At 42.8% G+C, this 25,447-nt stretch overlaps 1 protein-coding gene across 3 annotated transcripts in view; it reads right to left on the bottom strand.

Annotated features, from left to right (window-relative positions):
• The window catches only part of erfl1 (Ets2 repressor factor like 1), a 58,257-nt gene that overhangs the window by 21,876 nt on the left and 10,934 nt on the right, over nt 1-25,447 (bottom strand). For all 3 annotated transcript variants that reach the window (XM_078171702.1, XM_033640039.2, XM_033640041.2), the window contains exon 2: nt 21,773-21,946. The gene's annotated coding sequence lies outside the window, so the exon portion shown is untranslated. The remainder of the gene's footprint in view (nt 1-21,772; nt 21,947-25,447) is intronic.

The raw sequence follows: 25,447 nt of genomic DNA, 5'->3' as shown, positions 1-25,447 counted from the left end.
GACGCACGCGCGCAGCTTTTAGGAATTTGACTGCAGGATATCCTACCAGCAAACAAACGATGAGAGAAGCATCACTAACGAAACTTCTCGAGGCGAATATGCATCGGACACACTTAGAATAATAACCCATCTATCTATAGGCCGTGACAGATATCCTCCACACTGTCTCCTCGCACGCGGACGTGCACGCGCGCGCCACCTTGCTTCCTAGGCCAAGTTGTTGCTCTTGATTTTGACTTCCTTAGACAAGGTGATACGGTGAGAACAAGGAAACCATCTGTTGTTTCCAGCGAGCAGATGAGTGTCCTATGGGCTCAACTTCACGCCTGTAGAGACCGAGGAGGTGTGTGTGTGTGTGTGTGTGTGTGATGGAGATAAGGGGGGAGGAGGTTGCAATATCTGGGAAAGAGTTTGAAAAAAGCAACAAAATTGTCTTAAAATGGAGGTAGGCTAATTTTGTTTTGGAGATTGCGAGCAAATTGCTTAGAACAACTATAGTTCTGCAATAAACTAGTGATACAAGATCACTAGAATTTACTTTTACACACTGTATGAATATTACAACAATGTAGTTTCCTGTTTAATGTCCTGTATAGGGTTCTGGGAGCCTTTTAACAGTCCAAAAAACATACACAAAATTGCCATATTACCTTGATACTCAATGATGCCTCCTAAAATCCTAATGTTTGCTTATTAATATAACTTTGAATGATCCCCTCCTGAGACTTCAGCTTCTGTTAAGTACACATTTTTAATGTCTCCTGGCTATTTGGGATCAGTAGGACCTGATAAGTATAAAAAAAACATACACTGTCTATAAACAGGAAGTAGTATTGATGAGAAGAAATTATGTCTATAAACAGGAAGTAGTATTGATGAGAAGAAATTATGTCCTCATTTGGGGACAATGGGATTATCTTAGTGGTCACAAGTGTGTAAAGTATAAAACTGATGACCTGTTGTGCAAAAACTAAATTACAAATAATACAACAAGTCTAATTTAGAAACTCTCTGTGAATTTTCCTTGATCCATACCTCAAGCTAGGACTGTAATTTTGTCTGTAGGAACAGTCTGTTGCACCTAATTGGTCCTCAAACAAGAAGATAATAAAAGCTTGTTACTGTTGCTAAAATTGGTCATATTCGTTGCCATGTCAACCAACAAACATTCTCAATGATAAATTAACAAGTTTCAGCCATTGAATGTGATCAGGTTTTGGACCTTGTCCATTTTTGTGTCAGGATCGGCTGCAGACTGACTCGGCAGAGATGGCCGCTATCTTGTTTTTACATGGATGAGTGTATTGTGCCTTTGCTGCCATTAGATGGCACAAAAAAGTGTCCACGTACAAGGACAACAGGTCTGAGTTAAGCAGAATGAAGTATAAGATGCGACAAACCCAGAATGTGATGTGAGGTTAAATTTCAGAAGTCTGACACATGAACTGACACATTAATCTCAAGCCAGGCAATGGAAGGTCATTCAATATTCCTCTACATATTGGGTTTGGAATCAGGAGCAATATATTATCATGACACATGCATCACTCCGGCCTGTGGGACCCGAAAACAACGAGAAACAAAAGCACATTTCAAACAGAACACAAGGGTTAATAAATCCCTTATCCGTCACTAAAACTCCACCATCATCCCTTGCAAAGTAGCGTCTTGTTTTCCACACTTTAACCTGAGGAAATGCACTTCTCTCCACTCATCCTCATCACCCTCTCTCTTTATCCCCCCACCATTCACCCGTGCCCTCCCCTCTCTGGTCAGTGAGTTACTCTCTCTATCGCTCTCACTTCCCGAATTAACCACTCAAGAAGTCACCACCGACTCAATCAATAGCTCATACATAAACCCTGCTATAATCGCTCCCCCAGCCTGTCTGTCTGCCCCCTCCCTCTCCTCTCGCTCCCCTCCCCTCTCCTCACCCTTTACCCCCTTCTTCATTCAGCTTCTAACTGACACTCCTCCCGTGTCCCACTGTTTGTCTTATTTTTTAAGTCTTCATCCTGTCCTCTAATTATTTCTCTCCTCTCATATACGAGCCTCTGTCATAAACACAAAGAGGGGTGATTAAGATACTTAAGATACACTCTGCTTGTGCTTCAAAGAGCCTGACCTCGTGTAAATTTGACCTAATTACACAAAGGGAAATGTCTCTTCTCTAAAAGTTGTCCCTGACCTCAACCAAAATAGCACATACTAAACTTGTAAAATGGCTCCGCAGCTCTCCAGGCGAGGTCACATTTATTTTGCACTTATCTCCCATATATAAAGATGTGGCTTTTTGTACAATACCGTAAAAGATTTTGTGCTTTTTTGGGGAATTCTAAGACTTTCCTTTTGCTTTTATTTCATTTACATTAACCTTAAAATGAATCATATGAACAAACGACTTAAGAGTGCAATGATTCACAGAGGCAACATTTTAAATTGGGGCCACCTTGAATCCCTCTCTCAAAATCCAAATGCATAAAGATGCATAAATAAAAAATAATCACATCCCATCTGGACTTGTTGTGAATCCTGTGCTGAATACTTAGTCTGAAATGTGACCTGATGCTACTCTGGGAGTGTTTTTAACTCCTCTGGTTTCACTAACCCGACTAGCTTCCTTTAGGGACTCTGTATTTGTGTAGCATCCCTCCAAAATTTATTACAGGATCACTGTAATTCTTTTAAGTGCGAGGGCACCATCGGCCCATCATGTTAGCGTGTCCAGCCAGAATGGGCCCAGTATTGCGTTATAGCAAAGACAAGGAGACATCAATATTGCATTATCTCATGTTTAACTGTGAGACACAGATAGTTGTTTTGGGGGCCTTAAAGATATTGTATTACCAAAGGAGATACAGGCAGACATCAACACACACACAAACGCAAAAGGAGAGAGAGGGAGAGAGAGAGAGAGGGAGAGGGAGAGGGAGAGAGAGAGAGAGAGAAAAAAAGGGAATAACACACAGAGAATTTTAAAATTATAAGGCCCCTACACACCCTCTGCTCGTACCCCTTCTCTCTCTATCTCGCTCTCCTCTTCTCTGCCTCTCTCTGCCTCTCTCCAAAGTCTTTGATTCGTCCGTATGGTTTGATCTGCGAGAGAGCGAGTTTTGTAAACACATTTTTCACGATCATATAGCCACGGGCAAGGGGAGCGTGAGGCGCGGAGGAAGAAGAAGAAGGAGAGGGAGAGAGACTGAGAGAAAGAGAGGGAGAGAGAGAGAGAGAGTGTGTGTGTGTGTGTGTGTGTGTGTATCTATGTGTGTGTGTCAGTGTGTGTGTGTGTGTGAGGGACGTTTAATGAGCGTGCAAGATGGAAAGACAGACTGACAGAAAATGCAAGGATGGAGCCTCAAATATGACTTACTGCTATACTGCACACAGCAACAAAGACGCACACACACACACTCTCTCTCACACACACTCACACACACACACATACACACAAACCAGGGAGCCCAGACTGATGGTTTTGGCACAAGTAAAGCATCACAGGGGTTGACGAAATGTGAAGCAACAAGGAGAAAAAGCAAGTTATTCAGTTTTCCTCATCATGCAGAGGGGGGTGACACTCCAGCACTGTATTTCCCGATATGACACTTCCTGAATGGTGCAACCAGAGTCACACACACACACACACACACACACACACACACACACACAGTGATGCATCTCGTTTGGGATGATGAACACAGAGAAAACAGTCTGAAAAACAGATTATGGGGCGAGCCAATAAAACGCAGAGCACAGACGGTAAACACACCGTGGTGTAAAGCTGAACTAATAAAAGTGCGAGACTCTCATTCCTTACATTTCTTTTTTTCTCTCACTTGGTTGAAACACTTTCTTTTTTTTCATCTGGCAGCTGCTAATCCGGTTAGGTTCGATTGGCTCCGGTAATGGCGCTAACGCGTCGCCTCTATACCGAGTCCTCTCCACGGGACACGGCGGAAAGGAGACGACTCCGGCTCGGCGTGAGCAGCAGACAGACACCGCCGATGGTAATAATGACGGAGGGAGAAGATGAAGAAGGGAAATGTGTGGCTCAATTTGTCCCCTGAAACTTTCAAACTTGTATTCATATTTGCAAAATAATAGAGGCAATTTGGGCTTCCTTCTTTGGAGAGAACAGCTTCAAAAAAATAAATACATTTTTTGCAACATCCCTGGACTCGTGCATGAATTAAAACTGGTGCAACGTTGCATATGGAGGCCTTCGGGCTAATACTATGCATGCATTATTACCCCACAATAATACTAATAATTAAAACACCGATAACAGTGATAATGGTAATAATTTGCATGCACATGGAGCCAGAGCCGAGCACATCCTCTAACTTTCTGATGAATTGGCTCCTTGGACTTTTGGCAAAGCACGGGCTGGGGTTAGATACAGGCCATCACATTTAAAGTGCTTTTCCACTTCGAGATTTGTTTGTTTTCCTAAAAGACGGGGAAACACTCCTCAACAAATTCTGCACAAATCCCCCGCGTCCGTCGTTAAAAAATGATTTTCTTTTCATTTTTCCTTTCCTTCCATTCTTTCCTTTTTTTTTTTTTTTACTTAGCCTACTGCTTTTTAGAAAGAAGAATAGCTGCGAGCAATAAAGTCGGTTGTCAGAATATGTGTGTGGTTGTGTGTGTGTGCGTGTGTGTGCAGTGCAGTGTGTAGTGTAGCGTTTCCTCTTCCTCTCTCTTTCTTCTCTCAGTCTTTTCTGTCCGGGGAATTGTTCTCAACGTCCACAAACACATTGCAAATACCCGCCGGCCCAGCTGCATCGATTTCTAATTAGACGCCAGGATAATCGTTGGAGAGAGATGAAAAAAAAGGAGAGAGTGATAGCGAGAGCGAGTAAATAAATATATAAACAAATTAGAGCCCAGATTAATTGAACGAATATGAGCATTAAAAAAGAAACAAAGGTGATCTTGGCGGATAAACCTTGCGTGGACTGAACGGGAAATAAGGCTTATAATAAGGCTTATATACGCATAGGAGGGGACCATACATGCAGGGAAATAAGGGGCGCATGAGTGGGGAATTAAGGCCTGCTTTTATTTTGCAGCCACTCATTCATGTGCATGTGGATCTGATTATAAATTCCAACATTTACGCACAAAAAGTTCCCATAAGTTGAGATATATACATGCAAGAAAACAGGGATGTTGTGCAAGAAATGAAAGCAAATAGTAATTCAATCAGAAAAGTGGGACCAAAATAATGTGTGCATGTATAACACAACATGCACTGATAATTGCTGCGCGCATGTTCTGCAGACCTGCACCCGAAACTGTGACAGCAATCAACCTTGAACTAAAGCCACAGCTGGATTATCCAACTTCTCTCCTGTTCAGTCAAATTTCCACCCAGCCTCTCCTCCTCCCTCCATCCCTCCCTCCACCCTCTTTCTGTCTCCTGACAGAGTGTGACAGGGGGTTAGCCGGGGAGCTCAGGTAGCTCGTTTACTTTAATTAACGTTTCATCATCCTCGGAGCGGGACCGCGCGCCGTATATACTCTTTCATGCTGCTCCGTCTCTCATCCCTGTTCTCCATCCATTCATCATCGGCCCTCCCCTCTCTCTCCCTCTCTCTCTCCATCTCTTCTCTTTCTCTCTCCTCCCCACCTTCGGGCTCAACTCTCATCTTTTTCTCCAACAACTCGCCATATCGCCCCCTGCTCTCTGTCTCATGTCCACTCAGGCATATACAGGATAATAATTCAAACACTTTCCTTCCTTACTTCCCTCCTCTGCCTCTTCCTCCTCCTCCTCCTCCTCCTCCCTTCCTTTTTAAACTTTGCTACTTCTTTTCCTCACCTCAAGTCCTACTCTCCCCTCCCTGTTATTAACCACATAATTAAAGGTCGGTTTAATCATCATTTTTATGATTTTTTAACACAAATAAGCTCTTAAACAAACTCAAATGCAAGCTCAGACTATTAATATGGAATATTATAATAATTCCTAGGATTATACAGGCCTGTAGGTGGGTCGGGATGGACACATTATGGCTGTTAAGGGAAGATGAGACGAGAGAAGGAAGCTTATTGAGCGGTATTGATCGCCTCTGATCATATAATGGAAAATAAACCTCCAGTCGGTGATCATCATCAGGCAACCAACCGCGATAGATAAAATCAATTTCAGGTCTCTTTCAGGAGGCTTTGAGAGCCAATTAGGGAGCTAACGTTTCTATAAGAGTATTATTTATGCTTAATACAGTTATGTTTTTAGAAGCAAACAAAATTATAAGTGGTTTTTAAACTGTGTGTAAATGTTTTGTTTGCTCGTGTGTGTAGGAGGAGGGATCCAGGGAGAAGTGGGCTGCAGCAAGTAATGAGGCTGAAGGTAAGAGACTGGAAACTCCGCACACTTTGCGCAGTTTTGTGCGTAATAAACAGGGAGTTTTTTTCCATATTAAGTTCTGTTAATTTGTCCGCATGTTTTGCTCCCAGTTAAAGGGCGGTAATACTTCTTTAACACATTATACGTGCGCAAATTGCCATCTGAGGTACAGTGTTATTATTATTAACTGATAATTCAATTTTTTTTCCAAGTTAACTGACACAAAACAAAGAAAACCCTCCTCACTCATCACTCACGTTTCTTTCTTTCTTTTAGAAAGCTTTTTGGGAGATGAAAAAGTGAAAAGATGACGTGATGAATTAGTATCTTTGAACATATTTTGAAATGAGCAACGATGCATATTTAGAGTAAAGTTTTCGTGTTTGGTTGAAGGCTCCTCTCATTAAATAATTTCTCTGTGTCTTTCAATAATTGGCCCTCACTCACATTTGAACTTTGAAACATTTTCTTGAGAGTTAAATTCATTTCAAGATTTGCATTTCTACATAAATCATTTTAAAGTTTTGAACAATTGAGTTCATGGGGCCTGCAAAGGTTCATTATGCTAACTGCAGTTATGCAATTACAATCGTAATAGAATTAAAGCCTAAGAGGAAATCCTTTAGTCTAGATGTGTTTGTATTGATTATGATGGACATTACAATAATCCTTTAATATTGATTTTAGGTTATAATAGGATAACAGTCATTCAGGAGAGTCTGCTGATACACAGAGGGAGTCTATGTTGTAAAAAAAATCCAAAGATAAAAAGTTGGAGGACGGTCAAATCACATAAACATGTCTTATATTTTGCTAACTTGTTAATAAAAAAAGAATGATGAAAATGAATCAATAAAACCAGCAGTAAAAACTTGAGACCATCACAAACCAATAGTACTAAATCCCCTTGGAGTCGTCTTTGGAGCTGGAGTTTGATGAAGCGGTGGAAATGGCAGGTGTTATATGAGGCAAGAATGAGATAAGAGAAAGAAGTAAAGTAAATGCAGTTAGACTCATATGGTTCAGTGTGGTCCGGGAGTGACTCGAACACGGCCTGGGACTCAGCACGGAGCATTTTGATAGTTTAAACAGTTTAAAACACTTACAGTGGTAACCGGATTTGTAGCCTTGTGGGGTTAAGAACTTGATGAAATCCACCGTGCCCACTGGGACTACAGAGGTGAGTGCTCACATACAAATTGCCATTGATAAAGAGAGAAGGGGAAGCCTCAACATCACCAACTTTAAACCCCATCCCTCTCACACGGGCTCAGACATCCTACCCACAGTGCACTGCAGCTGGCACCATCTGGGACCCCGGGGGAGGTGAGATCGACATTATTGCATACAAATTTTGCAGTTGTTTTTAAATGGAGCCTCTGACTGCCTCTGACCCACCACCATGTATGCAATCAATACTGTGTGACATGTGGGGAAAATTCAGTTTTGTTGAAGTGCAAACGTACCAAGTGTTGACCTTTGAGAGTGCAGCCAGTGACTGCTGCTGTTCAAAGGTGCCATCAATAATGGAGGGCAAACTACAACAAGTATGTCTATAGGCCTGTTTGCCCGAATTTCTACAGTTGATTAATGGGTGTCAAACAGCAGACCCTCAGAAAACATTAAATGCCTTTTAATAGAACAAATAATCATGGTGACATCAGGATAGGTAATTAGAATTTAATATAAACCACAAATTAAGCATGAATGAGTGACTTAAATAATATTTGAAATAGTCACGACTTCAACGTCGCCACCACAACCAGGCTGTAAAGCCCTGTTCAGCTTGATGACGTTCTGCAGTCTCATTTAGCCACTCTTTAGCAACCGCCTTTTTTAAGACACGTAAAAGCTTCAAAATTCACATGTGGGGTATTTACTGACAAATTTTATGTTGTAGAACAAAATGTGAAAGTCTGTTAAGCTTGTGTTAAGACCTTATTCAAGCCGATAAACCAAGCAGAAACCTCCACAGCTGAAAAGTGAAGCCAATGCAGAAGTGCCAAAACTGCAGTTCTTTGAATGGCCACTTGAGGCTGGCCCCAAAAGCGAGTCAATCCCCATAGACCCACATGTTAAAATGCCCAACTTTACAGCAGAAATAATCATGCTTACAGCCTGGTACAAAAACGGTTTTGGTCTCTAAAGCTAATTCAAATGTTCATAACAACTGTACGAGGGTGAATTTTTTATATAACTCCATTGTTTGCATTTTAGTAACGCTTAAATTTATGCGTTTTTAAGGGAGGAGCCACTTGAGCGACAGGCTGTTTGCGAGGCGTAGCTACAGTCTCTGAGTCAGATCCACCCCTCGCTTATCCACAGCTCCACCCTCTTGTCCAAATACAGTCACTTCTGGCTTCAGACAACCAAGATGCCGACAGCTGAAATGCCGAATGCAAGGCTTCAGAATGGCAGTCCACAAACCAATGAATGACGTCACTGTAGCTACGTGAATTATTTTACACTGCCTATGATTTTATGTCATAGAACAAAACATGAAAATATCTTAAGTTTGTGTAACTACAAACATTATCTAAGGCACTGAACCAAGTACCCATTAAAAAAACACTCAAAAAGGAACCAGACGTGCAATCATGCTAACTCGGTTACACATTTCAAGACACATTCCTGCAGCACTCTATGAAGTCCCGTTAGCGGTTACTGGTATGAAGATTGGACAAAGGCGCCAAAAGTGCGGGTAGACAGGATCTAAAATCACGGCACCAAGTGAGCTAGACTTGTTGAACATTGGATTTTTACAAAGCAGCGAGCACAGTGCAAGCATCATGTTTGTCTGCAGTTATGTAAATGTCCCATAACAGCATAGCCAAATATCTAGGGTAGAGCTGCATGGATGAAACGGCCAATGTGTACGCAGATATTTGTTCATATATATGAACAAACAAAACATAAGATAGTCAGAGGCAGATAAGATGAGTACCTGCCTTCAGGGATCATTCTCATGGATCCAAGCCCTCTGCATTCTTACCATAAACCTAACCACAACAGCTACCTAAACTCATACGTCCAACTTGAACCTACAAATCACGATTCCTCATAGCTTCTTGTTGTTTATATCTAAACATAATCATTTTTTAATCTCACCTCTAGTCATGAGATTTGATGGGGCTATCGTGGCGATTCTTCCTATGGGATGCTAAATTTTATATTAGAGTGCATACGCTTGCAAGAGGCCCACGTAACGTAACATTTAGATCTTTGTTTGTGAACGTATTCCACCATTGTAGGATGAATTAGATAAAACCTTGCACACTCTACGTGGTTGTTGTTGTTGTAGACGGATGAGAGTATACAGAGAAACCTTGGCTATCACCTGGCCGATGAAACCTCCTGTTACATCCCTCAAGGGTGTATATTATTACTTTTCCAGCATCCTTCCCTTTAGTCCATAATCATTAGTGTTTCCATATGATCTAATAATATAATGTGGGGGTGTCCAGGTGGCTTAAGGGTTTAAGACACCGACTACATAAACTCAGTGTCCCTTTTGTTGCATGTCACCGCTCCCCTCTCTCCCCTCATGGTCTGACATCTCTCTATTATAGCTGTCCAATAAAAGCAAACATGCCAGATAAAAATGAATTAAGGGGGTGCAGGTAGACATGCTCCTCAGTGAGATGTGAAAAAAAAGAAAAACTACTGGTAAACTTCTTTTCAAAGCTAATTTTATAAATCAGATTAAATTGACTGTATTTTAGCCATTTTTATGAATTATTCAAGTCTTTTGAAACTTTCTTAAATAAACAAACAACAAATTTATAATAGATAACTTGATAAAACGATGTATAAGGGTAAAGAACCGAGTAAAAATCATTCACTAACTTAACACTGAATTTAAAAACAGCCTTGTTTTTTTTTTTACTGTAGATCGTGTTATTGCCTTGTTTTCAGTAAGTTTGATATGCCTTACTGGTTGACTGGGTTACTCGGACCTTTGGGTCATGAAACATATTCAGCAAGATTGATAAACAGAAACTTTGAAGTCCAGAAAAATATTTCAGACACAAACAAGATACGGCAAACTCCGAGTTCAACAAGCACATATTCTAGATGAATAGATATAAAGTTTTAAATGATATACTGTCGAATAACTCTTCTGTTATGACTGTTTCCTTGTTTACGATGATTTCTATGTCTTTTTAATATCCATCTCTGTCTCCACACACACACACACACCCACACCCACACACACACACACACACACGCGCGCATGCACGCAGATCAGCATGTTCCCAGTCACATACACACAGACACACACAAAAAATTCAATCTCTCCATCCTTCTGTGTTTCCATCTCCCACTCTCTCTTATACAGCCACACACACACACAAACAAATGTACATACACACACACTTGCACACACACACACACACACACACACTCAGCGCCCGCCTGCCCCGGCCCCCGTCGGCCCTCTCGCCTGCGTGCGCGTGTCAAATCGAATCTCCACCTCGGTGCGTAGTACACCTGCTGTGCCGGCATATAATGCGCTGCATACAGTGAGTGCACGATGACGGATTACTGAATTAGACCAATAATGACAAGTGACACTTCTGTTACCGCTCCCTGAGCCACTGCAGAGAGACGGGGAGAGGTGTAAATAAAGAACAGACACAGCGACGGAGAGACGGAGAGAGAAAGAGGGAGAAGGAAAAAAAAAACAATAAATCAGAGACAAAGGAAGTCATGGAGACAGATTGGGAATTTTCAGCTTGTTCTGTAAAAATAAATAAGTTCTGTTTCATTCAAGTGCAACTTCTACGTCCCGTATCCTTTTTTCTTTTCCACTCTCTGTTTCCACGGTGACACTCAGTTGTCACGGACTCATGATGGCAGCTCAAAATAGATCCGTATAACAGTCACCAGCGTAAACCACAACCTTTTTCTTTCTCTTAATACAAATGTCAGAACGAAGTCCCACCTGGACTCAGACTGGCCCTGAAACTTACATGTGGTCAAGGCATCAGCTAAGGTAACATGTAGGCAACATTGCACCAACCTCGCATGTTTGGCAAGACAGAACTGTTCGGAGAAGTTTTGGCATGTTTTCATAATGAATATACATGAAATGTAGAGCAGGGTAATTTGCGAGTGTCCACCAGTCATAGACCGGGGCGGTGTATCTGCAGGATGTCTGGCCCCCCCATGGACCCAGGTCTCCGCAGGCCTGTGCTCAGGATACTAAACCATGCCAAATGAGGAAGAGGAGGTGCAATCCTCCCTGGGACCATATGAATAAATCAGCCTACCACCCGGTGCTTCTGTATCGGGGCAAAGACTGACTGGAGGAGTGTGCATACAGAGAGATGTACACAAACACATGCATTCATTCATACATGCAATCACGCAGAGGAGAAACTGAAAAACAGTGACTGTGTAGGTGCGATAGGTGCGAAACACCAGTGGCTGTCTGCTTGCTTTTTGGGGTTAGACGCAGACTTTATGATATGAACATCAATGAGAATATTTGTGTTGGCACTCTGTCAATGATGTCAATTTAACTGCCAGGCTCATCATCCTGTCTGTATTGTATCATAATGGGGGAATCAGTGGGGAATATACGCCTGCCAAGTCCTCAGGCCGCTGTGCCACAATCGTGTTTGGCTTGCGAGCCAACGCTCAAAGGTGCAGACGACTTCCAAAACTTACACCTTCTGTATAGCTCTGAACAAAAGAGGAACAAAGCTGAAGAAGGCTGCTGTGGAGAAGTAGTGAGCACTTAACTGGGACAAACACACACACACGCTGTAGAGAGGGGGAGTGGAGGCACAATTGGAGTTGGAAACAGAGAGCACAAGAGCGAGAAGGCAATAGGGGGAGCACAGAGGAAGGAAGACAGAAAGAAATATTGACAAAGCCTAGATATACACATAAGTCACCCGACACGACCCGCCTGCTCCCTGTATTTTATAGAGCTGCTCTGCGTTGGCAGAACAGCGTGACAGGCCAGTTCCTTCAACGGAAAATATGGTCCCTCTCTACCCTCCCGCCTCTTGCTCCGCTATCACTCCTGTTTTCTGTCTATCCCACCTGATATCATTCTGTCACCTCTGCGCCGGGCTCTTTTTTCCATCATCCCCCCCTATTTCTTTCCTCCCCGTTCTCGTGCTTTTATTGGTGCTCTACATTCCCGCCCGTCATGTTTCACTCCTCTCTTTCTATCCATCTTCATGTCGCTCTCTTAATCCCCTCTCATTTGCTCTCCTCGGCCCTCATCCCTCCCGTTTCTCTTCCTGCTCTCCTGGAGCCGTTTCCGCGCGCTGTCCCATTTCCACCTACTCCTCTCCGTTTCCCTCATTCTTCCTGATTCATTTCCTCTCTGCTATCCCCCCCCATTTGTGCCACGCACATCACCATCCCTCTCCACCCTAAGCTCTCCTATCTCCATCTTACACCTTTCCAACTATATTTCCTCTGACCTCCATGGTTTCCCTGTAGTTCCTCAGTCACTGTGTCTCTCTATCAGATCTGTAAACTTTATCCATCCACTTCTTTAAACTGAATACCTGAGCTTGGCATTTTCACTTTTGCCCTTCTCTTTTTTCCTGCAGCTTCTTTCTTTTGTCTCTCCCCTCCGTGAAATTAAGCATATGCATTCACCACATTTTCCACGATGTTGCTGTTTACACTGTTGTCTTATCCTCCAGCCCTTTCTCCCTCCTTTCTTCTCTTTTCTTCTTCTTTCTCTTCTCTCCCTCTGCATTCCAGCCGGCCCTCCCTCTCTCATCCGCAGCCTGAGCACAGAGCCCCATGTGTCGGAATCAATTAGGGCTGAGAGCCGTCGCGGCCGCTCTTTCACGGAGGTAAATATTAAACTGCACCAAGCACCGAGGAGGAAGAGAGGGAGAGAGAGGAGGGGAGAGAGGGAGCCCTCCGTCCCTAATCCACCGCATCGATCAGGCGGGGATGAGGGTAATATATTATTTTGACAAGATACGATTCTCCGACGCGCACCGCTATCCCCGGCGATCGATTTCTTTTTTCTCTCCTTTTTTCTTCCCTTTTCTCCCCCTCAGCGAGTGGGACAGAGTTTGTGTGTTACTGTGTGAGTGTCAGAGATAGGGTGTGCGTGTATGTGTGTGTGTGCGTTGTTGTCGGCCTCCTTGGCGTGTGCATGTGCACTGGAGTGTGGATGGGTGACAATAGGAACAGCATTAGGAAATGTGGGGAAGAGATGAGGATGGTGCTGCTAGTAGGTCTGCGCTTTTACAAACAAGCTCCTGTCTAAACAGCTAAATCACACGCTCGCCCAAAGATGGATCGTTGAGGGAGAGAATCTGAGAATCGTATTTTGTGTTTATTTTCTGGGGGTATATGCACGGCGAGGCACACAAGGAAGGATGTCAGGGTTACAGTTAGTCAAATCGGCAGAGCTGACCTATTGTAAAGTTAAGTGTCCTCCCCCGCACAGTCCCCTCTGCTCTTGTGCCTCCTCTCTATGTCGCTTTGTAAACTGTGTCTAAATGCTAAATTCACAGATCAATTTTTTTTATTCAACCTCTCCCCCCATCAACGCGCTCCCTCTGCACCCCCCCTGCCTCTGTCCTCCTCGAACAGCTTCACATCTTGTTGTCCTCCAGTGATGGAGAGTGTCCTAACAGCCTTATGTCTCTGTGTGTGTGTGTGAATGGGTGGTGGTCTGCATGTCTGAGTGTTTGTGTGCAACTTATTCTCACAGCAGGAAATAGAAGTAACACAAAAAGCTGAAGTTCTCACATCACATCCTATGGATAATGATAGATCTAGCTGTAGCAGTGCTGAATTCAAAAACTACAAATTACTTTGACAGCTTGTGTGATATTTTTGTCGTAACAATAAGTGAGTTTGTAATGTTAAACTCAGTGAGGATCAACACCTAACTCTAAAGCTCCACATAGCTTCTAGTCCCTTTTAGCAACCCAATCGGCAGAATAAATGTTGGCATTGTACGTTTATGCTAACCACGGATATGTAACATTTGTACATTGCTACAGATCAATTGAAACTTTATGTTTCTTTACATTTCAGCAACACTGTGTTTAATGTTATGTTTAGGCACAAAAACCACCTGGTTATTGTCAGGAAATGATCGTGCTGTTTTGGCTTCAAACACCCAGTTTTAGTGCCACAATCACGGCAGGAAATGCTGCAAATTCTCGCTAAGAAAGAACCAGTTTTATTGTTTATTGGTCTCGAACGGTGCTCTGCTGCTGTCTGCAGCTTGGCAGCTGTTTTGCCTTGGTATCATGCCTTCCTCCATCCACCTCCCAATGACAAAGTCAGCTCACATACATGTAATCACAGCTACGTCACTTTATAAACGTTGACGTACGAATCAGTGGCTTGAAGTAATGTACAATGTCAACAATTTCTTCTGGCAGCTGGACTGCTTGCAGCTCATGTTTTCCGACCCAGAGACAGACTGCATGGTTGAGTCTCTCAGCTCTCATGGACAGCTAAACAAAATCATAAGCAACCATCTCATACACCTGCATAATGTGAATGTATGCTACCTGGCTAGCATGAAACTGCATAAAAAAATCAAAGTAAACCAGTGGATGGTGCAAAACACCAAGACTTCTAGCAGGATAAAAAGCTACATATTTGTATCAGGTGATGGTGGAGACCAAAATGGAGCAAAAAGGCCTGTTAATATTGGCAAGAAACATAATTCCACAGCAGCTCTGTCTCCTAGAACATGGTACATGTTCAAAATGATGGTACATTAATGCACCATCATTTTGAAACTGCAATTAAATTCAGAGAAAAATGTAATGAGGAAATGTGGATTAACGAATCTGGCAAGGCACCACAATTTTGATACTGAATTATCAGCAAAAACATAATTCAGTTGCAAGCAAATGTCCACTGACAACATATTTTAGTAGTTTTACACCAAAACAGGCAATCTAGCAATACAGTCTTCGCTTGTCGTGACTACTTCATTAATATTTATCTTTTTCTAACCTTAACCAAAATACTTTGTTGTCTCAATCTAAGACGGGAATCTGGATGCGAACCCGAAGTTCTAGTGTCAAGATCCTGCACTTTCTATGCCCACCATCCTCCCCAACTACCTCCATCTGAAACCTATACGGTGCATGAATGTAGCATTTCGCTACCTGAAAGTAAAAGCTCTGAACATAATACAGACAGTGATTACATTGCCACAACAACGTAATTAAGAAAGCAGTTTAGTAACATACAAGCATTTTTCTAGGAGGCAGGGTTGTCCCATTGTGATACTCCTGCTTCTCTGTGTGTGCTGGATGTGTAAGTAGGCAAATGTTTGCTAACAGGTTAGCTATAAGTACTTGGCAAGCTATAGCTAAGTATATCCAACCCTATCACCAGAAAAACAATGTTGATACTGGATGATTCTCCGAAACCTCAGCATACGTCAAATACTGTCTTAAGAAGGACTACTTTCTACAATATCTGCGCAAGGCAGCTACAGTTTGACTCAGTTTAGTAAAAGATTGTGCTGAGGGGTAATAAATAAGTTAACATAAATTAATGGTGAAGGGATGCAAACGTGCTGAAACCCACACCCTCAAATAATGTCTACAAAACCTACATACTGAAAGGAGCATGTTAGCAGAGCAGCAGCAGGAGCTTCAGTGTCACAAAGGATGTGTTCAGATGTAGTACAGACTGTAGGTTAGCTGCATTTTGGCAGGGCTCAAAGCCAAACACACAATCACTACATTCACGCATGTAATACGGAAGAAAATAAACTATTAGTGTAAAAATCTACTTTGGGTTGTGGGTATTTGGATATAGCGTGTATCAAAATGGCGGTTACATGGCCTGTGTAGGTAGCTGTATTGATTAAAGGAGAAGCGTATTTGTTCCGTTAGAAAGACGGTTGTTTGGGATTGTTTTCTTAGTGCAGCTTAAAGTTTTGTTTTATTAGATTAAGATTATTATGTTCAAGGTAAGCAGCCAAAGTCAATGCAGCCCAAATGAGATCAGGCTTATGCATGAACATGTGTGATTGCTACATGCAGACATGATGACCCCGGCAGACAGCAGAAATACAACCCACAGGACACTGGGTGACGCAATACAGAACTATCAAGGTTATACAGTCCCTGTGAGTGGATCAAGAGTGTGCACATTTATATAAAGAATTTTGACATGCATGTGTATGTCTGCACTCCGTAAGTATCTATGTGTTTTTTTGCGGATGACATACTTCAGTTCCAACCTGTCCTTTTGAGTGTTGTGGTGATACAAACAAGTCATGTCTTCATGCACACACACCCACCCTGGCACCCAACCGGTTTCCTCTCTCAGAAAGCTCAGTCCAAACAAGCACAACATCACCCGCTGGTGTCTCCTCCAGCTCGCTCCACTCTCTCTTACTCCTTGTCTCCCACTTTCTCTGTTTCTGCCTGCCGCGCGACTTAGTTTTCCTCTTTCTTTCTGTCCGCTCTTGCTTTTATTGTGCCATTTTCTGCCACTTTGGTCCAAGAAAGGGAGGCCGTAATGCAATCTCTCCCCCTCTCTGTCCCCTGCTGTGAGGGAGAGAAGCTTGGCCTGTGTGCTGGGCCGGGGAGAAGAGGGAGAGACGGGGTCAAGGTGAGCTCTAATACACTATTGATCCGCCCCAATTGAAAACCTGATGGAAATTTTACCCCCCTCCCCTCCTTTCCTCCTCATCCTTCCCCCGCACCCCTCTCTCGCGCTCTGTTTTTCTCCCTCCCCTCCTTTCGTCTACCGCCCCCTCTCCCTTCCTATCTCCCACTCTCCTCTTCCCTTATGTCTTTTTTCCTTTCCTGTGTGTATCCTCCCTGGTGTCTAGAGTCTTCCTCTTTTTCAGTGTCTATCGCCGTTCACTCCAATCTGTTTTCTCTCCCAGCTGAATGTCTCTTTCAACCACTGACCACTTTCTCTCCCTTGCTATCTATCTCCGTGCTGGGCAGCACTCTGCCTCCATGTCTTTTAAACCGTGCCTCTAATCATTTCCTCCCCTCTCTTCTCCTCCTTTTGGTCTCGCCATCTCCCCTTTTTTTAAAGCCTGCTCCTCTCTTTTTCTTTTAAATCCCTTGCTACCCCACCCCTCCCTGCTGTTTCTGTCTCTCTCACTCATTTTCCCTTATCCCCCTCTCTGAGTGTGCATCAGATGGTCCATTTCTCTCTAACCCAGTGCATATTGATCCCTATGGCAGTAGCATGCAGGGTGAGGGCTGTGAAGACCACAGCTACAGTGTATTAAACGCCACAAACGCTTTGGACGTGGGGCCTGAGACACGCCTCCCCGGCAGGGCCCTGTCAATAGCTGCTCCCTCCTGTCAACAGCAGCCAAATGGCCTCTCAATCTGGGACTTGTGATGGGCTACAGATTGGTACACAGAAACTGCAATGGATGCGCCACAGAAAAATAGACAGAATCTTGATGGGAGAAGAGCCGGAATAAAAAAAGAAATAAAATACGGAGATGTGTATAAGGTAATTTTCCCTATAATGGTGAGCTGCCTTTAAAAAACACATGTATTCAGCACTGATGTAAGTGAATGAAATCATGTAAAATCATTTCCATTCAGATGCCTAAAATGTCGCACCACAAAATCTATGACCTCAGCTTTCAATTTGGCCCATTCTTTGCCTTAACAGGCTTCATAATAACACACTCTTGTCCTGCAGTTGTGGAACAGCAATTATGGACGCAGTCGAGTGTGCTGTATACTGTTCAGGCACATCAAACAAAAGAGGCACAAACACTGAACAATAGAGATGGCAGCAACAGAAGTAAACCTTTTACAGCTACCCATTACTTTCCCACTTAACAAGACAGACCACAGCCCTCTCCCTCTCTGTGACTCTATGCAGAGTTGGCTGCTATCACCGCACTGCTCGAGTGGGAGATAAATGGAGTGAGTGCGTGTATGTGTGCGTTTGATTTATGTACTGTTGTGTACATGTCAGACGGCCGAGCTATCAGGACCACCATCTCCCAATAGACATAGAAATGCTACAGCAGTGGAGGGACCCCTCTGTCGACCCCGGGACCTCTGATACACATCTGGAAACAACAGAGCACACCGAGCGGGGATTGGAGGGGTTTGTTGGAGGAGGAAGAGGAGGAGGAGGTGGAGGAAGAGGAGGAGGAGGAGTTCCTTCATTGCTTCTATGCTTTTTGCTTTTTTTTTTCATTTTCATTCAAAGAAGATTCACTTTGTCCCTCACTCTCCATCTCTCCATCTCCTCTCTGCCCTTCTCCGTCTCGTGCTGACGGGAGGGAAACGGCCTCTGTGCTTTCACCTTACACTCAACTTTACAACTTCTGCCCGCTCTCAGAGGAATAATCTCACAGGTAGCAGCGCTCCAACATGCAGACTGGAGGTCCTGGTTGGTTGCTTTCACATTAAGCTTCTGTCAGCGGTGTCAGGAGTTACTTCTGTATGATCCTGATCTCACGGGAAATGTCTCTTATTCAAAGGATACCAGTGTGTAAGAAAAACCACAACCAAAACCCTATGTACTACCTTTGTTTTAATTTCACCTCTCACCCTAAACTCCTTTTGACCTTCAACAGTTTCACATGTAGGTTGATCTATTTTTAAGTCATGTATTGTGCACGTAGTAAAATATCAGAACTGTGAGAGATAACTGCATCTCCCAGTCGCCATGTTTTCTCTATACATTGCATTGCCTCTAATTTGTCCACTAACCGGCATTCAGAGTTCAAACACCTGTTTTATTTTCCCACTTTTCTCTTTCAATCACTCTTTTCTTCTCTCCCTCGCTGTCTCCTCTCTTTCTCCCTCCTCTCTTCACCCTCTCCATCTATTTCTTTCTCTCTAGGAAGGAATCAGTCTCACCTTAATTGCTCTTAAATCGGATTAATGACTGACCGGGGACAACTTGACTTAATCTCTCTTCTAGTAAATCTCTTCCTCTCCCCTCTTCTTGTACATCACTCTTAAACATTTTATCCTCTCTCGCTCCCTTTATCTCTTGTCCTCCCTTTCTCCGTCCTCGGCCCTTTCTCCCCGCTTGCTCCCCTCTTCCTCCATTTCATCTACCTCCCTTCTTTCTCCTCCCTCCGTCTCTCCATTACTCTCCCCACGAGTCAATCATTCTTTCATCTTTTTTGGCCGCACTCTGTCATGCTTCAGCTCTGCTCGTCATCCGGGTCCCTTCATCATTTTCCCCCTCTTCTTCTCGCGCTCTTTCGACAACTTTCTATCATCCCTTAACTTCATCATCCTGAGATTTTGCCAAAACCTCTTTGACTTGGCTGTCACTCTGTCTCTCCATTCTCCACTTTGTCTCCCTCTCTCCCTCTCACACTCTGTTTTACTCTCCCTACAAGGTTGGCCAGTCGCAGGGTGTTGTGTATGTGTTAGCGCACGTCGATGTGGTCCTGTCATTGCCTCCTAAGTGCTTTGGCAATACTAGGGATCTGCTGTCATGCCAGTGCAACTAATCTCAATCGAATTACACTGAACTTGTATTGAGATGGAGATAAAGGACATGAGCGTCTGTCTGTGTGATTGCTCAAGCAGCTCTGTGAAAAAAAAAAGAAAAAAGATGCTCACACACACATTCAGGGAGTCACTTTTGGTGGCAATGACACCATTTTGATAATTAGCCTAAATTAGATTCATGCCAATAAGACAAGAAGAAATAAAAAAGTGCATTACAGTTTAATATAAAACAGCTGCAGCCATGTCATACCGAGGTGATCCTTGTTAAGGGTATAAGGGCAAAGAAATTGTGCCACCTTCCAAACCCCTGCAGTTCAAAAAACTGAGGGAAAAAAGAGGCCAGCCTTGTGGACAAAAGCTCATTTTCCTCTTGGTTGCACACTGCTGCAGGCAGGCTAACATGCCACAGGAGAATTCAACCACTCATACCTTTGTTTTCCTCAGGTTTTTCTCAACTTTACACACAGCAGCAGCGCCATAACAGGGAGCGAACCACGATTTCTATGTCAACCCACAAGGCGTGTGCATGGCTTGTCCAGCCTGAGGCACATTCGATGATCTGAGAGCCACAAAGTCGTCCCCTCTTTTTTTTTGATTGTGACAGAGAAAAGGAGAATCTGTCATTTCCAAATGCGGGCACATTTGTTCACCTTCCAGTTTTGCTTTGAGCCACTTCCACGTCTCCCTCTTTCTTTCTCCCATTTCTCTCCCAGTCGCCAACTCCTTCAAAGCCCCCCGCCCCCCCCTTCCACCTCCCAACCTCTTTGCATGCCCATCTGCTTCACAGCGCTCCTGTATCTGTCCTCTCTCGCTCGTTCTCTCTCACACAGTGCAGTCAGGATTAAGCATTTATCTCGGTGGTCCTCCTTTCGGCCCTAAACGCCCGTGAGGATGATAAGAGTCGCTGGGATTTGTCAAATTGTGCGCCATTGATTAACTGACCTTTCACGCCTGCAAGTCTCTCAGCCACTCCACTAACTGCCGACAGGCTAGATAAAGAGATAGATGGATACATCTGGCTGTTATTATTGTGTACAAGTTTGTAGTTACCAGGTGTGGCAGCGAGAGACGACAGGGGTATGAGGGCCATGGGAGAGATTGTGGGGGGAGTCGAGGGAGAGGGAGGGGAGGGGGAAGCAGGACAGAGGCTTGGAGATGGTGGGAAAGATAGCGAGGAGTCCTTCAATTGCCCTATAGACCTGTGTGTAACAGGTAGAAGTGTGTCTACGACCAAACAGTAATGCACGTTGAATAATGAATAATAAAACACAAATTTTAAGATGCGCCAAGAGGCTAATATGAGAAAGGAAGAGTTAGTGAGGGAGCAGAAGAGCCGGAGGAAGTGTTCGTACATTGGCTGGCTGGAGGAGCATCTTGCATGTGATCGGTAATGGCCAAGGGCGACTGCATGGCGCATTTGACACCTTTGATTATTCACAGACAGGTCTGTGCTGCTACACCGCTAACACATTTTTAAAGAGGAAGAGGAAAGAGGTGTTTCAAAAAAATAAAAATAAAAATAAAAATAAATAAATAAACCATGAATCCAAAGCTGATCAAAGTATCTGACCAAGAAAATCTTGTTAAAAAACTGATGTAACAATCAAAATATCTTTGGTTAATTTGCAGTGAGAGTTCTTGGATAACATTTGTGGACAGAGAGCATTGAAGATTTCATAGAGTGCAGTGATACATCCTTAAATTAAAATAAAAGAACAAAATTACTGTTCTACTTGCAAGTGTCACAGTGTCATCTCCACACTGACACAGTGCAATTTTAAATCAGCATTAAATGACTCCTCCCACATAAAAACATCCTGACCTCAAGTGACATCAGGTCCCCATGTTGTCAACATAGGGTGCATTTTGTGTAATTAATGAGCGTGGTTTTAAAAGTCAAATGAAGGTAAGTGTAAGAGAAAAGCAGCCGAGGAGAGCAAAGGGAGATTGAGATATTGGCAGGTTGAGGAGGAAATCCACCCACCTGGACCTCCGCGTCGCCCCGCCTCAGAGATGCACCTGAGGCCGAAGCCCGATCACCGTCTCTCGGACTCGGACTGGAGTTTGTCCGCCGCTGCCCGTCGTGTGTTCCGACCCGGGATGGAGGGAGGAGGCGAGAGGGGGGAAAGTGCCGCTATCGCACTGCAGGAAGGCGTCACTGGGAAAAAAAATAACACATAGTAAATTAAATTAAGGACACAGAAAGACAAGTGCACGGACAAGTTTTTAATTCAAATCAGAAATTAAACTCTTATAGAGTAAATAAAATAATTGGGGAGCGGTGACGCTGTGGTGCAGCTGACTGGAGCCGATCCTGGGGCTTGTGTTGTGCTGTTTTCCCGCAGGACCACTGCTGCCACATGGACCACAGATCAATCACCTTATTTACTCTTTACTGTCATAGGCTACAGTAACGGAGACAACGAGAGGGAGCAAGAGATGCCAAGATGAGAAAAATCACTATAATAACCCTATAATGACTTTTGCACACTTAATGACTTTATCGCACTTGATGGTGCTCATTCCTCCACAATATCCCAACAACCCGCCCTTTAAAGTGATTTATAATTTTGCTGTATTTACACAGAAGCCCTCTGATATGTATATATGAGGTTATAGCTCTTTTTACGCACGGGCTGTATCCGGGTTTATCGGAACACAGAGCGGATACAGAGGCCCTGAACGCAGCTCAGCGAGAGGCTCTGCTGTCTCGTTATCGATATATGAGAAGCTTGCTGGAAAGGATATTGACCGCACTAACTAGCCGCACTTTGATCATACGAAATTGCTTTCCAGATGACAACACATTAAGGATGAGAGCATTTTTAAAAAATCAAAACCCGCCTCTCGCGCAGTCAGAAGTTTCTCTTCCGAATGAGATGGAGATGAGGAGAGGTGAAAGCCCCCATAAGTCGACTGCCTTGATGAATAAAAGAAAGCCAATACTCTATTTCCAAAAAGAGGAAAGTGTGGGGAAAGAAATCGGAGAAAAGAAAAATATATTACACCCAAACTCATATATCCTCAGTAAAGAATCACGAACACAACCCCGAAAACTGAAGTTTGTTTCACAGCTTGTGTCGGACTTAAAAACTCAGGTATCATCAAAATACGAACTTAATAATAGATAATAATTCTAATAATCATCTTTTAAAAAAATAGAGTAAAATAATAGATACACGAATTGTAAAAAATGAAAGCAATATTTCTATTTTTGTTTTATGGAAGTTACGGCGAGTGGTTAAAATGAAATACGGACAGAACAGCTGTAAATGAATTTAAAAAATTCCTAAAAACAAAATTAAATCGATTAATCAGAGCTGATAAAATTATTATATTATGGTAAGAATATAATAGCAGGGTTTTAAATTATGTGGAAAAGGTGCACAAGTTCACAGCAGGGTGCTTTGAGAAATTAACTCAGGTGCAAATTATTCGTTCGATAATAATATTATTAATAATAAAAATAGAATAGGCCTATTAATTTGAAACGAAAATTAATTTTATACTACTTTTTATAGGAGAGCTGGTCCACATAATTCAATCTATAATAATAATAATAATAATAATAATAATAATAATAATTATTATTATTATTATTATTATTATTATTATTAATAATAATAATAATAATAATAATATTATAACTGTAAATGACTGGAGCAGAGAGCAGCAATCAGAGGTGCTTATAATAAATGCCTGCACAGTGTGTGGTAAATAGCAGCCGCGTTAAAGTGCACATATTATAACAAATGTAATTGGACGGGTTAACGAGTTCAAAGCCAGTCGTGCAGAGGTGAAGGATGAAGGAGGGGAGGGTGAGTGACGTGGGGAGAAATTTTCCCAAATGCCATTTAATGTCGGAAATATTTCCACCGAGTATTGACAGCGGAGAGACGGATGAGACGACCGGCGAGAAGCGGCACAAAAAAACTAGGGGAAATAATCCAATTAAAAACGGCCTGAGCTGCTGGACGAGGCTGCAGAAGAGAGGAGAGGCTCAACACGTTGGCCTGAAACTTCACACACACAGGAAACACACACCGGAGGAGCTGTTGCAGGCCATCAGGCTGAAGCACTGTGAGGTTGGCTGATAAGTTTAAAAAAAGGCAGAAGAGTTTTAATAATGCCGGGAAAAAGCTGCAAAACATAAAAATAATTCACTATAATTCAGCAGTGTTTTATTTATTCCCTGTACTTATCTAAAAATAATTACATCCAGAATCAATAGAAGACATATTATTTCTTATATCATCTTTATTATAAGTTTTAGTAAATACATTTGTTGTAAATAAAATAAAACAAATGAACTTAAAGCTTTCTCCACTTGTTTTTCTGTCACACGCGCACTCCACGCACACACACGCAGCCAAACTTTGTTGAGGCAGCTTGTGCAAAGTTAGATGTGAATAATTGACGGCAGAAAAACAACATTGGCCGGGGTTAGGGTGGATCCATTGATCGATCTCTTAATCTGCAATAGTTACATGCATGTATTGATTTACAAACACTGTTTATCTGGAAATATACTGGCACAAATAATTGATGGAGTACACCCACGGCGCACATAAATATGCATCAAAGTTGTAAGGGGGTAAACACCTAAAAAGAAAAAAAAAATCTGAGGAGAGAGAGACCAGCGAATCCACATAAAGATTATTCCAAATATTTTGGCTCGGCGCTGTATCGATGCGCCCACTTCTGAAACTAACTCCCATGCGAGTCTGAGAACACACATACAAATCATCGGCTCCACTCGTGTTGGAGTAAACTTCGGCTTTTTCCTTTGGTGAACACATTGACGGATGATCACACAGAGTCCAAGAGTTGGAGCATATGTGCTTTTTTTTAGAGTGAGGGAAATAATTTGTGCAGAAGTGGGAATAATATCAACTTAGAAAATATAAAAATGTTGGTGTATATGGCTGCAAAATCATTTAAAAACTCTTCAAGGCAGCAGGAGGCTGAACTTGAAATTGATCCAAATTGATTTAAGTCCAGAAACTAAAACAATTGATTAATCATTAATTAATACAAAAAATGCAAAATATTACCACGTGCAATTACATCCAAAATGTGAGGGCAAAGCAGGAGCAGCACAAAACACACACTCACACACACACACACTCAAAATAAATGAACCTGAGCCCAAATATGACAAACACACTTTCTAACATATTTATAAAGGTAAATTAAATGGGGTCACACACACTCTCTCTCTCTCTCTCTCTCTCTCTCTCTCTCTCTCACACACACACACACACACACACATAGAGGGAGGGAGGAGATGCACGGGCTGAGGTCTCGTGCAGCTCGCCGTGTGTGAGTGGCTGTTTAATTGACTGATTGATACGGCGGTGTGGAGGTGAGGGCTGGACGCCTTAACAAATAGAGACACTTAAAGGCTAATCCGGGCCAACGCCGACAGCTGAACGCATCAAAGTGCTGCCGGGTAGCCGAGTCTTTCACACCTGCACATGCACACCAAAACCAGGGTATATATTCCCTCTCTCCTGCTGTGCGTGTGTGTGCTTGCAGAAGATTTAAACTTGCACAAAGTTTACGAAAACAGCTAAAAAAAATGATAAAAAATAATCCAAGTTTCATGATAAAAGCAAAAAGACGCTGCGTAAATTAGGCACGGTTCAACTTTTTGGTC

The sequence above is a fragment of the Epinephelus lanceolatus genome, chromosome 10 (genome assembly GCF_041903045.1).
Source record: "Epinephelus lanceolatus isolate andai-2023 chromosome 10, ASM4190304v1, whole genome shotgun sequence".
NCBI lineage: Eukaryota > Metazoa > Chordata > Actinopteri > Perciformes > Serranidae > Epinephelus > Epinephelus lanceolatus.
This window is presented reverse-complemented; position numbering and strand designations above follow the sequence as displayed.